General features: G+C 44.8%; 1 long non-coding RNA gene across 1 annotated transcript; it reads left to right on the forward strand.

Annotated features, from left to right (window-relative positions):
• The first annotated feature begins 5,257 nt into the window (after nt 1-5,257).
• On the forward strand, nt 5,258-10,525 carry LOC138989164 (uncharacterized). The gene is made up of 2 exons (XR_011465376.1): nt 5,258-6,095; nt 8,868-10,525. It is a non-coding gene; the product is annotated as an uncharacterized lncRNA (long non-coding RNA).
• Nucleotides 10,526-10,739: the final 214 nt, after the last annotated feature.

The raw sequence follows: 10,739 nt of genomic DNA on the forward strand, positions 1-10,739 counted from the left end.
TGAAGCCAGGAAGCCCTAGGTGAATTTGGATCTTGCAGAAACCCTGGTTGTCACCTGCACAGGTCACCCTATCATTTCATTAATCATGTAATGTGATTTCAAATTTTATGATTAAGTTTTTTACTATTTTCTATTGAGTGGGAAAAAAAAGATAACTTTATGCACATTTGCTCCTAGTTCAGCAAAACAAGTCAGTCAGCAAACTCTGAATATATACGTATATAATCAAAAAGAAAATATTAAAAATTTATTATTAGTGGTTATTTCTGGCTAGTGGGCTATGGGTAATTTTAATATTCTTTACTATAATTTTTTTGTATTTTCCAAAATTTTCTATATTGGACCTATATTACTCTTTTAATGGGACGAGTTGTCATAGAATGGATGAACTGATGCAAAACTATAATTTCAAGAACCTGTCAATGATGGAAGGAGGGCTCCTTGGTGGGAGGGGGCATGCAAACACACTTGCTTTATAGGAGTCAGCTACAGAATGTATTGACATTACTTTATTTAAATAATTTTATCTATTTGTGAATGGAGTACAAACCAGCATGTAATGAAAAATGGCTCTTATTTCTTCTGTGGCCTGACCAGCCAGCTTCCTCCTCAGTGGCAAGTGCCACTATCTATTTCTCGCCTATTCCTTTGGAAATAATAATAATTTCTTTCTGCCTAGCCTTTTCTTTCTCTCTTTGTAAAACACAGTTCCCTAGTATATACATTATTCTGTACATTACTTTTTTTCACTTAAGAATTTATTTGGATATTTTCCTTTGTAGTACATATTGTGCTTTTCTAAATGATTTATAATATTTTGTGATATTTGGATATACTATCATTAGTTGGGACATTATCTGCAGATAATTAGGTAATTTCTAATGCTTTACTCTTAAAAGCAATGCTGCAAAATATCCTTGAACATATACCCTTTTGCATTTCTGTAAGTATATCTGTAGGCTAAGTTCCTAAAATTAGAACTGCTAGGTCTAAGGGGACATATATTTTTAATATTGATAAATATAAAATTCCATTCCATAATCCCATCAGCATGGATGAGAAGACTGGCTTTCTTACATCCTTGTCAAAACACAATGGAGACACCAAATTCGCCTAAGAGATTGATTGTTGTTACTCAGTTGTGTCCAACTCTGTGACCCAATGGACTGCAGCATGCCAGGCTTCCCTATCCTTCACCATCTCCCGGAGTTGGCTCAAACTCATGTCCATTGAGTCGATGATGCCATCCAACCATCTCATCCTCTGTCACCCCCTTCTCCTGCCCTCAATCTTTCCCAGCATCAGGGTCTTCTCCAATGAGTCAGCTCTTCGCATCAGGCGGCCAAAGTATTGGAGCTTCAGCTTCAACATCATCCCTTCCAATGAACACCCAGGACTGATCTCCTTTAGGACGGACTGGTTGGATCTCCTTGCTGTCCAAAGGGACTCTCAAGAGTCTTCTCCAGCACCACGGTCCGAAAGCATAATTTCTTCAGCACTCAGTCTTCTTTATTGTCCAACTCTCACATCTATACGTGACTACTGGAAAAACCATAGCTTTGACTATAGAGATTTTTGTCATCAAAGTGACATTTGTTTTTTAATATGCTGTCTAGGCTTGTCATAGCTCTCCTTCCAAGGAGCAAGCGGCTTTTAATTTTGTGGCTATAGTCACCGTTTGCGGTGATTTTGGAGCCCAAGAAAATCTGCCGCTGTTTCACTCCCCCCCCCCCCCCATCTATTTGCCATGAAGTAATAGGACCACATGCCATGATCTTAGTTTTTTGAATGTTGAGTTTTAAGCCAACTTTTTCACTCTCTTACCTTCATCAGGAGATTCTTTAGTAAAGTTTATTAGCTTTACAAGTCTTCAACATTTCAAGGCTTTTATGGTTCACACAACAGAGGGGTTTTATTTTCTGGCAGTGAGAACTGAGGGGTTTATATGGCCAGTAGGGGGCAGCATGTCCCCACAGAGAGTCCGGCTGCATCATCTGCTGATTGAACAAACTCTAGCAAGGGGACTTGGAACCTACTCAACTAAAAATGCTCCTTCACTTGGTTACCTTCACTGCCATCTCCCAGCTGGAGTTCCTGGGTGTGGAACAAAAGCTTAGCTAAAAAACCAGGATAGATCAAAATTAAATACATGGAATTTCTATCACATTTCACATCCATTTTGTTGACAATTGCTAAAAATGTCAAATAATATCTTCTGTCCCCCTAGAATTAGGATTACTATTTTGCCTTAAAAAGCAAATTAATCTGCTCCCTTAATATTAGCCTATTCAGCTAGTAAATATTGTTTGAGTGCTCAATGAAGAGAATGTGGGGTAAGGGAGATGGGCCTCTCAGAAAACACTTGGGACCTGGGTCAGGAAACCTTGGTTCTGGCTTTAGGTGAGGCACTATAAACTGGCTATGTGGCTGTGGGTAAGTAACTTAACTTCTCTGTGCCTCAGAAATGAAGTTTGCCTTACTGACCTCATAGGTGCCCGTAGAAAATACCACCTGCAAAGATGCTGAAAAAAAGAGTAATTGCTAAACAAATGAAAGATTTCAAAAGACACATTATAATTACTAGATCCTACAGCAGTAGAAATGGCAGCTTAGTGAGTCCTTACTATGTGCCAGGCACTCTGCTAAATGTACATGTCATCTCAATGAAGATCATAGCCCTGTGAGGCAGGTATTATTGGCCCATTTTCCAGATGAGAAAATTGAGTCATTGGAGGTTGGAAAACTCACTCAAAGTCAGATCCCTAGAAAGTGATAGAGCAGGGTTTAAGTCCAGGTCTGACCCCAGAGTCTGCCTAGGCTCAGGTTCTTCATCACTCTTCACAGTTCTGCATTTAGAAATTGTATGTATCACTCCCTTAATTTTACTTAGAACTAGCATCTAAAAGTTGGGTCACATGCTATCTCATGAAAAAATATTAAAACTTAAAGCTACGATTCCAATTTATGGAATCCATCAGTTTCAAGATCATTCCATGAAATACTTTCTTTATAAAAATGTAAATTGGCCATGTGTCTTAAATATTCCAGGATAACCATTGAGATTCTCAATTTAGTCTTAGGAGTATGAACTATTATTGGCTAAAGGGAAAAGCAAACAACTATGGAAAACCAGAAGAGAAGAATGAATAGGAAGAAGGAATTCACTGAAAGAAACCTGGAAGAAAGGTTTAAGAGGTTTACTTGAGATTCTTGCCATATAGGAAATAGAGCAGCATGGGAGTTTGTAATGAGGACTTCCCTAGGAGCGTTAAGCCTCCAGGCCACAAAATGGCCATAGGTAATGCCCCTTATAGGATGTCCAGAGGAACTGCTAGACAGATCTGAAGGGTCTTGCTTTGTGAATTATGCGTGATCATTAACTGGTGATGAGTTGCCTTACCAGATTTAAGTACTTTTTGGTGCTTGGTATGTCTTTCATGAATCATACAGCTGCAAAGAAGGTTCCTGGCACCTTCAGGGCAGGAACAAACATTACCTGAGAGCTCCCAGTGTAAGACAGGCTCTGTTCTAACACTTTATAGACAACAACCCTTTAATATTTATTCATTAATTTGGCTGGGCCAGGTTTTGGCTGCGGCACATGGGAGTTTTGATCTTCGTTCTGGTATGTAGGATTGTTAGTTGCGGCACTCAGGATCTTTTAGTCGTGGCATGAGAACTCCCAGTTGCAGCATGTGGGATCTAGTTCCCTGACCAGGAATTGAACTTGGGCCCCCTGCATTGGCAGTGTGGAGGCATAGCCACGGGACCGCCAGGCAAGTCCCGCAATAACCCTTTATATAAATTTAATAATGTCTCCATCATCTTCAATTTAAAGATGAAGAAACTGAGGCTTTTTGCCGCAGGTAGAAGTAGCACAACCAGGATTTGGACCAAGGAGAGCTGGCTCTAGAGTCTTTTCTTTAGCACTCCATTAGTTCATCTCTTGAAATCAGTAACAAGGAGGAGGGAGGAGGAGGAAAGAAGGAATAGGAAAAGAAGATGAAGGACAAAATAATTAATGTATCCTGTGAATACCACCATTTAGTTCAACAAGCATTCTCTGAAGAACTTACTATGGGACCTCCCTTGGGACTAGGCACTTCTGGGCCACAGCCCATTTATGCCCTGGAAAAGACCAGGTTATTTCTAAACAGTGTGATAACACTGTAAAACAGGAAAGTCCGCTGGTGCAGGACAGAAATTCCTGTGTTCCCAAGTATGTACTAAAGTGGAAAGTTACTGAGTTAAAGTGACTGGCCAGAAGGGCACAAGCCCATTCAGTCACAGACCGGGTACTGTGGATTCCATCTCTACTCTGCTCCCATAAAACAAACCTTGTTTAACTAGGCTGTTCTGCAAAAGTAACAGTTAAATACATTTACAGCCATACTGCTTCCCGGTGGCTCAGCCATAATGAATCTGCCTGCCAAGCAGGAGATGTGGTTTCATCCCTGGGTCGGGAAGATCCCCTGGAGGTGGAATGGGCAACCCACCCAAGTATTCTTGCCAGAAAATCCCATGGACAGAGGAGCCTGGCCGGCTACAGTCCATGGGGTTGCAAAGAGTTGGACAGGACTGAGCCACTAAACAATAGCTTTACTATGTCTGGACTCTGCTTCCAAGACCTGAAAACAGTCGGCAAACTTTAAATAAAAAAGATTAAGTAACGCAATTACAAATTAAATTTTTAAATATCCACCAGTAAAATAGTTTCTACTTTTCACTGTATTCTTGAAAGTTTTCACAGTAGGATGGTTGGAAAATATATTCCACTCAAATCTGCATAATAAGGACTAATCTCCTACAGGCGCCAGTTCATTAAACTGCCTAATGGCAGCTATGGAAAAGTAATAGCCTTATCCCAAAAGCTTTTGCTCTTTAAACAGAAAACAACGAGCAAGTGCGTTGCAACAGAGGCCAAAAAAGCCTGTCCCCAGGAATTCCACTGGGGCAGCGAATTCTAGAGGGACCGCCAGGGAGGTTCCCGCTCCCTGGGTGGGACCTAGTAGCAAAGCCACGTGGGGAGGGCTGAAGGGGCCTTTAGGGCTGGGGAGGGGGACCATCCGTCAGGGCAGGTCACGGTCTCTTCGCCCCTGTCCGCCAGCGGCGGCAGGGTGGAGCGCCGAGAACCAAAACTCAGTTGTCGCCAGTGTCAGGGCAGCCAGTCTGCGCCCGGTGGGCGGCTCCCCACCTCTCGGGAGGATGCGGACGTGGGATGCCCCAGGGAACCCTCACAGACCGGCGAGCACGAGGAGCTCCAAAAACAAAGCGAGTGGCGGGGGGAAGGGGAAGGCGCGACCGGCGAGGGGCAGAGCACACGCGGTGCTCCGAGCGCGGGCGCCGCCTTTGAGCCCGACCGACCAGCCTGAGAAGGGAGCGCGCCTGCCGGCGCCCGGTGCCCCTTGCCAGGTCCGGGACACCGCAAAGCCCGAAAACTCCCCTTTCCTATGGGGCGGAGATTTGAGAAAACCCAAGTCGGGGTCCGCGCAGCAGCTAGAGCCAGGACTGGAGGCTGCGCGTTGCGCGGGAGGCTGAAGACTTTTCTTTTGGGGGGATAAGATGGCAGGTCGGGGGAAACAAAGGAAACTTGGGCCCGGGCCTGGGAGCGGAGTGTGCGGCTCACGAGTTCGCCCCGGGTCCTGTGTGGGAGTCACTGGGCGCCCTGCGCCAGCCTGCACACTGCCCGCCGGGGGAAAACATAAAGCATCCCTCCGGGAGCCGGCGGCGCCGGCCGCCCACCTGCCGCCCCGGGGTCTCCGGGCCGGCGGAAGGAGAGGGCGCCGCGAACCCGGCCGGGGCCGGGAGGCAGGGAGGAGGGGAGGCGGCCGGCGGGCGCGCGCGGGGGGCGGCGGTGGAGGAGGGGAGCGCGGGTGGGCGGGCGGCGCCACGTCACGGCTATTGTGGCTGGCCCGGTATATAAAGTCCCGCCCGCCGGCCGCGCTCCCCACCTTGCCTGCACCCCGCCAGCGATCCTTCGGCACCCTGCAATCCAGCGAGACGCGCTGCGCACCGACGGAGCGGACATGGGGAGAGCGATCGTAGCCAGGCTCGGACTGGGGCTGCTGCTTCTGGCGCTGCTCTTACCTACGCAGGTGAGGTCCTGGCGCCCGGCGAGGGGGCTCAGGGGCCGCGCCCGAGGCGGGTGGGACCGCCCCCAGGGAACCGGTCTGCGCCCCCACCTTCGGTTGTGGACCCGAACTAGGAGAGAGAATCTAGTACAATCTGATCTGGGGGGAGAGGGGGCGGCAATTTGGAGCCCACTTTCCACTTCCTAGCAGGCTGTCCCCACCCTTTAGGCAGCCCCGAGAACAAAGCACCTACACGCGTGGGCTAGGAGGACCTTGCCCCACCCCAGGTTTCGCATAGCCCTTCACAGGCTGCCTGTCGCCCACTGCCCGCTTTCATGCAGAGCGGGAAAGAAGGCGCTCTCCCTACCCCTGGAGCACCCAGAGACCTCAGACCCTTTGGGGAGGTCGTCCCTGGATCCCACGAGCGCCCCGCTTCCCTGTACGAGTGTCTTCGCGTCCCCTAGCGCATCACACAAAGAGAGAGGAAGATCCCCTTCGGGGGGGCGCAGCTCTCGCCCATCCTCCACTCAGAGCTAGTTCGTGGATCCCTAGCAAGCCCCAGTTACTGACCCTGTTAAGCCACCCCAGTCCCGCGTGTTTCGGGGCTGAAGTCGGGGGAGGGGGGACCCTCTCCTGACCCTGTGCTATCCTGGGGACGACCTTACAAGTCACCAACGGAACCCTCTGTTAGCCAGATTGGCTATCTCTGGACAGGCGGCGGATGGGACATTTGTGTCCCGATTCCCCGCCAGGCTTTGTCCCTGTCCCCGCGGCCTCCTCAGATCCTCTGTCCCGGGAACACATCTTGCCCACGGTGTCCGGCGGGTGGGTGCGCAGCGGCCGCGAGGGAGGCCAGCGGCGGCTGAGCCTGAGACCGAAGTTGGGGGGCGCTGGGAGGGCAAGAAGGGGCATTTGTCTCCGGTAGCTTGGACTTGGAGGGTAGGTAGGGGTGCCCGAGCGGTTGGGTCTCCATCGCCTTCCGTTGGGGCTTTCTGAGGAGGGTCTCCTTAGCACTTCTTCCGAAAAAGTTGGGTGCGCCAGGTCCCCAGACATCCAGCCGCCGGGCTCACCTGGGAGCGCAGCCTGAGAGAGGTGCGCTCCTCGTCTTCCGCTCCGCGGACCGGGTAACTGTACCCTATTGTTTTGCGGGTCGGCTGCTCTCCCGAGCCTTTCTCTATTCCTCGGTGGGGGAGGGGCGTGGCCACTGGAAACGCTGGTCTCTCCCACCCCGCCCCATCTCCTTTCCCAGCCAGATTCCGTCCCACACCCCTAAATTTCAGAGGTTTGAGGTTAAGCAAATAAATCTTTGATAGCTTAGTAGGGAAATTTATGTTTACTGTCAATTTCATATATTAACATTAGTTTTTTTCATTGGTGTGGAGGACCCTTTGATTCTCCTATGGATGCACTGGGCTCTGGTTTGTTTTTTTTTTAATTCACCTGATGCACCAAGGCTTTGTTGGATAAGAACAGATTACCTTCAGGGATCCCAAATCAGGTCCTGCCCCCAAATAAGGAGCCCTGTTTTAAATTGTTCCTCATATTATTAATGCTTTCCTTTTACTAGGAGTGCTTTTCTTCTTGGTAGCACACTCTGTTGGGTAGGTGCCAAATAAATATATTTGATTTCATTGAGATTTTTAAAATTAGTCTATTTTAGATAGGCTTTATAAAATTTTTAGTCGATGTTTGCTGAATGTCCTTATGGGTTTTACAACAAAAGAAGCTGGGTTTTCTATGGATTTACAACAAAGGATAAAATGGTTTTATCTTTGAATTGATTGGTAGCCAAACATACATGTGGCCCAGACCTGCTTGGTGCCAGGTTCTTGTTCCAGCTGTAATCAGAAGCCCTTTAAAACCCTCTCTTGCAGTGAGAGCTGAAATCTCCCATCTGCCTTTGTTCCCTGACAAAGAAGAGATTACCATGTGCCCTGCTGGACTGTGCATTTTATGACTTGAAAAACAGTGTGGTGAATGATGCCACTTAGGCACTGGGGTTCTGGGGGACCTTGGTCCTTGGCCACAGTGCTGGGCTTAGTGACCAGGCAGGAGGGCTGCTGCTCGTGAAACCAACATCAAACCGTCTTGTCTGTTGTGAAGTCATTCCGACTTTCTGATGCTTTAGGTGAAATCATTTTGCCTTAAGGCAGAGGCTCATTATATTTTTCAACTTAAAACAAATATTGTGGCCATTTTTGAGAAGGGCTGTATACTGTTTCCAGACTTCAAAGGAGCAGATAAGATATCCAGGGCCCCTTAATTTTAATGCAAGGTTGTATTAAACAGGTAGGTGAAAGTTATCCAGCGAATTCAGGAAGACAGAGACTCAATTCTCCTAACATATGTCTCAAATTACTGTATTTTAAAATCCAAATTATTAGTGCAACTTTAAAATCTCCCCCTTCTTGAGAAAGTAGAAGAAGCCTATTTGTAACACCAGTAAGTCAGTATAATCACAGAAAGTGGGTTAGTTACCTTGGTTCCTTATTACTTTATAAAGAATTAAGGGTCAAGTCATACACTTGGGAGTTACATAGTTATTGAAGAACATTTTTGTTTGCTTGTTTTTGGTTATTGTTACTTGCAGTCATTAATCATCACTAGGTAGTTGTTTTTGAAACTAAAGGATCTTGGTGGGACTAAGAAATTCAGAATGAAATGATGTGGGTAAGGGAATAATGGGAAAAAAAAACCAACCTGAGACTGTATCATCTATCTTAATGGCATATAAAATGCATGTGGAGAGACAATGTAATGTGGAAATTGATCAGTGTAACTTTTTATATATTTTAGACTTACTCAAATCAAACAACTGTTGTAACACCAAGTAACTCCTCCCAGACTACCTCACCTGCCCCTCATCCAGCCAATGCCACCACCAAGGCAAGCGATGGTACTCTGCAGTCAACAGCCAGTCTCTTTGTGATCTCGGTCTCCCTTCTACATCTCTACTGTTAAGAGACTCAGGCGAAGAAACATCTGTACTCCACCATCTTCTAAATCCAGTTCAAATGGCATCTATACATCCTGTGTGACAAAGGAAAAAAAAAGAGAGAAAAAGAAGTCTTCATTGAATAAATCTGCTAATTCCACACCTTATTTAATTGACAGAAATTATTGAGGATCCCAAATTTGTTTGAAGAGCATGTGAAGGGTCTGACTAGATGATGAATGCCAATATTAAATCTGCTGGAGTTACCTGTACAAGATGAAGAGAGACAACGTCCAAAATTAGTTGAGATGATTTCCTTAAATGTGGCTTAAGAAGTATGGACACATAAAGCTCTACCTTGAAAATGAGAATAGATTTTATCTTACTTAGAGATAAAGAATGGGCTGTGGAACAGATTCAGTTTGCATTTGGTTTGTTAAATTTATACGGCCATAAAACAATTAGGTAAAACAGAAAGCTTCTATGATTCTATTTGTATGTACATTAGCAGAAACTTCCAGGAGTTACTGTAAATTCTCAAAGTGTTGTTTCAGCAGTACTAATTTAATGCTGACATACGATAGATTAAAATTTTATGTTAAGCTATCAACTGTTCTCTTGGGAACTGAACTTTTCCTCTGGGGCTTTGGGCTGACATTGCATTTGACTTTTTATATAGTGCCAGGGCAAAGATAGATTAATCTACCCCAAATTCAAGCATAATGAATACATTTTGCTTACATACTATTCCTATTCAAAAAGAACACTAGATTCATTTAAACAGATAACAAAGAATAGAAGTACATTGCTGTCAATGAATTTCAAAATATTTTTTATTTCTGCATACATTGAATAACTTTTACAGTTTAAAAAAATGATCTGTTTTGAAGGTAAAATTGACAAATTTTGAAATGAAAAAGGCTAATATGTGAAGGAGCCAAACTAAATCAAATATTTGTGAAGTCAATACTGGAAGCTTGCTTACATTGAATTTAGAAAAACTTTTATACTCTTTTCTGTAAATACTTCTTTTTAAACTGAATCAGAGTAGCCACATTTGGAACACTTTTTGTTATCATTTGATATTTTTAGGTAGTTAGAACCTGGTCCTAAGCCTAAAATGGGCTTGATTTTGGAAAATAAATCTTCTCACAACTGCCTTGATGCACAGTAACCTTTTTAAAAATAGATACTCCCTAAAGTCTTTTGTTCACATGGTCACACACTGATGCTTAGATATTCCAGAATCTAATATGGCCACAGTAGTTTTGAAAACCAAAGTCATTTTTTTTTCCATCTTTAGAAACCAACACTGGAATAAACATATCCAACAGATCTCAAGCTACTGTGTGTGTGAATGAACATTCCCTTTTGTTTCACACCTGAATGCTGTATATCTGTTTTGGATTGTATATTGTGTTTGTGTATTTATGCTTTGATTCATAGTAACTTTTCATGTTATGAAATTGATTTGCATTAAACACAAACTGTAAATAAAAAGAGATGGCTGAAAGAGCAATCCATTGAATTATAAGTTTTTCCCAACGCCTGGAATACTTTGTGAGTTTATCATGGTTGTATGAGTATTTAAACCACTAGGGACATACCTCAATATTTTCCTATTAAACAGAACATTTTAAGCTGTTTTGCATTGGCAACTAGCAACATGTCTTGATTAAAGGATTCATCTGAAAAATGACATCTTTCAGGCTTTAAGTGGGCATCCCTTACTC

This window comes from Bos mutus, chromosome 9, assembly GCF_027580195.1.
Source record: "Bos mutus isolate GX-2022 chromosome 9, NWIPB_WYAK_1.1, whole genome shotgun sequence".
NCBI lineage: Eukaryota > Metazoa > Chordata > Mammalia > Artiodactyla > Bovidae > Bos > Bos mutus.